Raw genomic sequence first — 7198 nt, 5'->3', positions numbered from 1 at the left:
CCCTTAGATATCAAGTTTGAAGCAAAGAAGGCTATCAAGTCCCAAGCAATCGCAGATTTCATTGCCGAGTGGATTGAACAGCAACTTCCGACTCAAGTTCACTCGGAGCACTGGACCATGTTCTTCGATGGATCTAAGATGCTGAATGGTTCCGGTGCTGGTGTAGTTCTAGTCTCCCCCCGAGGAGATAAGCTCAGATATGTTCTCCAGATTCACTTCGATTCCTCCAACAATGAAGCAGAGTATGAAGCACTTTTGTACGGGTTGCGCATGGCCATTTCACTCGGCGTCCGTCGCCTCATGGTCTACGGCGACTCAGATTTGGTGGTTAATCAGGTGATGAAGGAGTGGGACGTCAGAAGTCCAGCTATGACTGGTTATTGCAATGCAGTGAGAAAGCTAGAAAAGGAATTCGAGGGGTTAGAGCTTCATTACATCCCCCGACTGAAAAATCAAGCAGCTGATGATCTGGCAAAAATAGGCTCCAAGAGAGAAGCCATTCCCAGCGATGTGTTTCTGGAGCACATCCGCTCGCCGTCAGTCCAGGAGGATCCTTTCACAGAAGAAGCCCCACAACCAAAAAGTGCCACAGATCCGACTGAAGTCGAAGTTCCTGCTGTGGTCGACCTAATCATGGAAGTCTTGGCAATCACTCCCGACTGGACGATACCGTACATCGCGTATATCCTAAGGAAAGAGCTCCCAGAAGACGAGGAAGAGGCTCGACGGATCGTCCGCCGATCCAAGGCCTTCACAGTCATAAAGGGGCAGTTGTATAGAGAAAGTGCGACTGGAATCGGTCAGAAGTGCAAAACGCCAGAAGAAGGTCAGATAATCCTCGATGATATCCACTCGGGGACCTGTCGCCACCATGCGTCCTCTCGGACCATTGTGGCTAAAGCATACCGAGCGGGATTTTACTGGCCTAGAGCAAACGAGATGGCAAAAGAGATAGTCGACAAATGTGGAGGCTGCCAGTTCTACTCCAACATGTCACACAAGCCTGCATCAGCCCTGAAGACCATTCCAGTCGTCTGGCCCTTTGCTGTCTGGGGACTGGACATGGTTGGTCCACTGAGAACAGGCAGGGGCGGATTCACGCATGTGCTTGTGGCAGTCGACAAGTTCACCAAATGGATTGAAGCCAAGCCTATCAAGAACCTCGATGCTGGCACCGCTATCAGTTTCGTCAGAGGACTAACATTCAGATATGGAGTCCCTTATAGCATCATCACTGACAGTGGGTCAAACTTCGATTTTTTGCGCCTCTCAAGGCACATGAGTCGACTACGCGTCGATCGCGCATCCTCAGTCGAATGGACAAGCTGAAAGAGCAAATGGTTTGATTCTCAAAGGACTGAAGCCTCGGCTGATGCGTGATCTCAAGCACGCGGCAGGTGCTTGGGTCGACGAGCTTCCGTCAGTTCTGTGGGGATTGAGGACCACCCCTAACCGGTCGACTGGAAGAACTCCATTCTTTCTGGTTTATGGAGCCGAAGCGGTTCTGCCAAGTGATCTTCTTCACAACGCGCCCGACAAGAAGCAGTCGACCTCCTAGAAGAAGAGAGGGAGATGGCCATGATCAGATCGACCATTTATCAGCAAGACTTGCGTCGATTCCACGCCCGGAATGTGAAGAGCCGAGCCTTCCAAGAAGGAGATTTGGTCCTCCGAGTGGATCAACAGAAACCACACAAGCTTGCTCCTACTTGGGAAGGCCCCTTCATCATCACCAGAGTCCTGCACAATGGAGCGTATCACCTCTACAATGTTGATCGCCAGTTCGACAAGCCTCGAGCTTGGAATGCGGAACTACTCCGCCCCTTTTACACTTGAGCTCTCCCTTGGACGAGATGTAATAAGAAAAATTCCTGCAGTTCGTTTTTATCAAAGGCAAGAGTGTTCCATCAATTGTTGTCACTTTTGTTTACATACGGAATCCCCCAGTGGGTGACTTAGCTGCGAATCCGTTTCTCCTAAGTTTGAAAAAATCCTACCGAGTGGAGAGCGATCCTCCCACTCGGGGGCTTAGCTGCAGTCTAGCACTCGCGTAAGTTCTCTCACCTAGTGACTTAGCTGTAGTCCGGCACTCGCCTAAGTTTTAAAAGAAAAATCCTACCGAGTGGAGAGCGATCCTCCCACTCGGGGGCTTAGCTGCAGTCCAGTACTCGCCTAAGTTCTCCCACTAAGAGACTTAGCTGCGGTCAGACACTCGCCTAAGTTTGAAAAAATCCTACCGAGTGGATAGCAAACGTCCCACTCGAGGGCTTAGCTGCAGTCCAGTACTCACCTAAGTTCTCCCACTAAGAGACTTAGCTGCAGTCAGACACTCGCCTAAGTTTGAAAAAATCCTACCGAGTGGAGAGCAAACCTCCCACTCGGGGGCTTAGCTGCAGTCCAGTACTCGCCTAAGTTCTCCCACTAAGAGACTTAGCTGCAGTCAGACACTCGCCTAAGTTTGAAAATCCTACCGAGTGGAGAGCAAACCTCCCACTCGGCGGCTTAGCTGCAGTCCAGTACTCGCCTAAGTTCTCCCACTAAGAGACTTAGCTGCGGTCAGACACTCGCCTAAGTTTGAAAAATCCTACCGAGTGGAGAGCAAACCTCCCACTCGGTGGCTTAGCTGTAGTCCAGTACTCTCCTAAGTTCTCCCACTAAGAGACTTAGCTTTGGTCAGACACTCGCCTAAGTATTGAAAAATCCTACCGAGTGGAGAGCAAACCTCCCACTCGGGGGCTTAGCTGCAGTCCAGTACTCGCCTAAGTTCTCCCACTAAGAGACTTAGCTGCGGTCAGACACTCGCGTAAGTTTGAAAATCCTACCGAGTGGAGAGCAAACCTCCCACTCGGGGGCTTTGCTGCGGCCCAGCGCTCGCCTAAGTATTTAAAAATCCTATCGAGTGAGAGCAAACCTCCCACTTGGGGACTTAGCTGCAGCCCAGTGCTCGCCTAAGTGCAAGACTCGACCCAATCCGCGAGTCGACCGCTACCTTCTCCCTCGGAGCTGCGTCGCAAATACAAGATTATTTCGAGTGAAGATCGAGTTCCACTCGACGAATCAAACCGTGAAGATATCCAACGAGAAATCAAGTTCAGAAAAAGCCCAAAAGGTCCCAGACCTCAAAGTACTCGAGCCCTCGGCTCGGCGGAGTTTAACTGTTACAAGTCCACTCGGCATCCCGAGGCAAATTTAAGGCAGAGTTTAAATGGTTACAAATCCTCTCGGCATTCCGAGGTAAATTTAAAGTTTTCACTCCTCAGGAGGAGGACTGGAAGGGGCGACGAACTCATCCAAGTCGATCCCGTCGGCAATACGGGTGGCAGCAGCGATGAAGGTCTCCATGAAGTCTTGAAAGCTGTGCTTCCTAGTATTGGCAACTTGGATGGCCGCCAGCTTTTCTTCTCGCTCCTCCTTGCAATGGACGCGGACTAGGAACAGAGCGACATCAGCACCACATCTAGCAGAAGATTTCTTCCATTCCGCCACTCGACCTGGGACTTCGTTAAGTCGAGCCATCAGAGACTCGAGGTCGTTTTGAAGTGTCGTCCCAGGCCAGAGTGATGCGTCGATCCGCGACATCACAACTTTCAGCCGAGCCAGATAGTCAACGACGCTGGCAGTACGAGACTCCAGACGGAGCATGTTCATTGCAGCCTCGTCCTTCACGAGTTAACAGGGTCCAAGCCTGGTTCCACTCAACTGGTCTCCTCTTCAAAGTTCTGGCAGAATTCTGCAAACACGATTCAAGGGTAAGACGGTGGCCGTACGCAGGCTCGACAACTACAAGACAGCCGGGTTGGAATAATTACCTTCGAGCATGACAAACAGCTTCTTGGTGAGTCCACCGAGATAAGCCTCCAAATCTTTTACCTTCCCCGATAGCTCACCCGCCTTGTCGTGCAGCGCCATCTTCTCTTTCTTTAGTCCACTGGCGTCTCGATTAGCTGCCTCGAGAGCAGTCTTCAGTCTGGAGTTCTCCTGTTCAAGAGCTCCGACCGAAGCCAGTTTCTCTTCTGCGAGCTTCGTTTTGCTCGAGGCCTCCTTCTGTGCCTCTGCAAGATTTTGGTCCTTCTTCTTTAGAGCTTCCTCTAGTTTATCTGCGGCGCGTCGAGTGGAACCAACATCAAGAATGGACAAGAAAGAAAAGTCACCCGTTAAGAATGGAGAACCTCACCAACCATACCTTTTGCTTCTTCTTGCGCCTTCTTCAAGTTCTCCTGAGCAAGCTTCAAGCTAAGGTTGAGCTGGATCTGCTGATTCTCCAACTCAGTATAGCGAGCTACAAGTTCGCAAGATTTCTGTAAAAAGAAAATCAGTCGACAGACGTCCAAGATAAGTTGCTTCCGGTAACTAAGAGACAATGATGACGCTTCTAAGACCACAGCCGAATCAAAAACATTCGACAGTAGTCTCGGGGACTACACCCAGTGGGTGCACTCAGCGTGTCCCCACTGGTTCGACCAAAAAAAAGTCGACTGCCTACAGTCGACCGGATACAATTCCACTCGACCTGGCCCGACCAAACCGAGCGAAGAAATACAGCTACAGCAACACAATGTAAAGACTACAGTCGACTGCCAGCAGTCCACCGTAGTCTCGGGGACTACACCCAGTGGGTGCACTTAGTGTGCCCCCACTCATCCAAAGGATTGGCAGACACACCCAGTGGGTGTACATACATAGATACAAAAGATCTTCGGAAAAGAAACTCTTCAAACAGCATATCAAAACAGACCAAGTGTCGAGTCGACTGACCTGGACGTTGCTCTGAAGAGCCGAACTCGCGTCATAGGCTGCTTGGCTGGCCTCCCGAGCCATCTTCACTTGCTCCATCATGATCCCCGCCTGGCGTATAGCCTCCTTTGTAGCAGTCGCTTGGTCCTCAGGGATGGGGTACGCAGCAAAAAGCAAAGATGGATCCGCACTCGACGCCGAGGGCCGCGCACTCGCCAGAGGAACGGCGAAGGTCACAGAAGCCCGAGTGGTGTCACCACCATCCTGAGCCACGGCCTTGGACGCCGGAGCGGATTGGGGGGTCTTGTCAGCCGACGCCCTCTTGTGCCTCCTCACTCTCAACGGACCGTCGTCATCGTCATCCGGGAGGTCGATAACATGAGGAGGAGCTACAAGGAAAACATTCAATCGACCAGAGTAGCAATAAAGGTTCAGTCGACTCAAAGACAGGACGTCAGCAATCATACCAGGGTTGGAGGTAACAGCGTCCTCCATCTCTTGGTCGTCGTTCCTGGCGGAGACCTCAGAAGTAGGACCGCTACAAATCTCGAAAGTAAATCAGTTGGTTCAGTGAATCGACCAAGGATCCGTCCACGGTCGACAAAGGAAAGCAAGTCTTATTATTACCCGAAAATGGTAGGAACAGCTATCTTCATCTTGGGCAGAGCCTTGGGCGTCTTGGATGGCGTCGCTCGTGGATGCTTGGGAGCCTTCCCAGTCGGTGGTGGAGAAGAGGTCCGAGGGCGTTTCGACGACTGCCCAACAGGAGCAGTCGCCTTGCCACGTTCCCGCGCTGGATCATGGGTGAGCTTGGATCGCCCCTCCGGGCGGGGGGGTTCAACCTCCTCCTCCTCCCCTTCGCTGGAGAAGATGTCGTCGCCTCCCTCTCCCTCACCGTCGGACTCCCACTCGCCTTGGTCGTCCCCGCTCTCGCCTCCGCTCGCCTCCCCTTCCTCAGTCGACCCCTGTGCCCCATTGGGCGTCGAGTACATCTCAGTGGTCTCCTAGAAAACAACAAACAAGACGAAGGTCAATCGACTTATTCAAAGAAGACCAATGCAGAAGACAAGATATCAGTCGGGAGCACAAAGACATACCTGGTCCACCTCATACGAGTTGTCGAGAGGGGTTACCCTCCTGGCTCCTCGGGGGTTGTCTTTGTTCCCCGTGATGCTCGACAGCCACCCCTCCACCATCTCGTCGGTGACCTCCTCCGGGTGGACCCGAGTGGTGTCATCAAGACCCGAATACAGCCACATCGGGTGGTCGCGGGCCTGGAGCGGTTGGATACGCCTCTGAAGGAAGACCTCCAGCAGGTCCATACCAGTCACACCCTCGCGGACAAGCTCAACCACTCGACCTGCCAGCACCTTGACTTGGGCCTTTTCCTCCGGCGTGACTTTCAGAGAGGCAGGCTTCTCGGCTCGGTCGAGGGAAAAAGGAGGGAGACCAGTCGATTGTCCTGGGGTCACCTCGTCCTTGCAGTAGAACCAGGTCGACTGCCAGCCACAGACCGACTCCGGGAAGGTGATAGATGGAAAACAGCTCTTCCCCCTCGTCTGGATCGCCAGGCCCCCGCACAGCTGGATCACCTGCGTCCTCTCGTCACTCGACTTAGCCTTCTTGACCGATTGAGAACGGCAGGTAAAGATGTGTTTGAAGAGTCCCAATGGGGTCGACAACCCAAGAAAGCGTCACACATGGAGATGAAAGCAGCAAGGTAGACAATGGAGTTGGGAGTGAAGTGGTGGAGCTGCGCTCCGAAGAAATTCTGGAAACTCCGGAAGAAAGGATGTGGCAGCAGAGAAAACCCTCGGTCGATGTGGGTGGCTAGGAGCACGCACTCACGGTCGCGGGGTTGAGGTTCGATCTCTCCCCTCGGAAGACGCGTAGCTTCGTGGGGAATGACTCCCCCCTCGACCATATCGTCGAGATCCTCTTGCCGGAGCACTGATGGCATCCAATCGCCCTGGATCCAACCTTTAGGCAGAGCGGTCCTAGAGGAAGATCCGCCCTGAGCTGACCTCTTCCCTTTCCCCGCCGCCGCCGCCTTCTTCGCGCGCTCCAGGGCAGAGGTCTTGCTCTTCGTCATCGTCGCCGGCGAAGTCTCGCACGGGCCTGCTGCGTTGGGGCGGGAACGGAGGTGGCGGAGGGACTTGCGAAGGGGGAGAGGCGGAAGAAAGGAGGAGAATAGAGCGCACTGCTTGGAAACCCCGAGCCGGCGATTTATAAGGGACCGCTTCCGAGTGGCTGACTGGTAGGCCCAGGCTATCCAGTCAAATCCCGCAGCAGACGCGCATGCAGTACGTGCGAAAAAGACGACGCGGGGATCGAGGAGCTTCCGCTTTATCGCTTCCGATTACTGCGGCTGCTCCCGTCCCGCGCGCTTCCCAAAATCCGAATCCTGCGACATCCGCAGGCCATAAAACAACTTGTCAAAACAGAAGACCCCGATCGCGCCGGC

This window comes from Triticum aestivum, chromosome 7A (genome assembly GCF_018294505.1).
Source record: "Triticum aestivum cultivar Chinese Spring chromosome 7A, IWGSC CS RefSeq v2.1, whole genome shotgun sequence".
Taxonomy (NCBI): Eukaryota; Viridiplantae; Streptophyta; class Magnoliopsida; order Poales; family Poaceae; genus Triticum; species Triticum aestivum.
Note: the sequence above shows the minus strand (reverse complement) of the source record.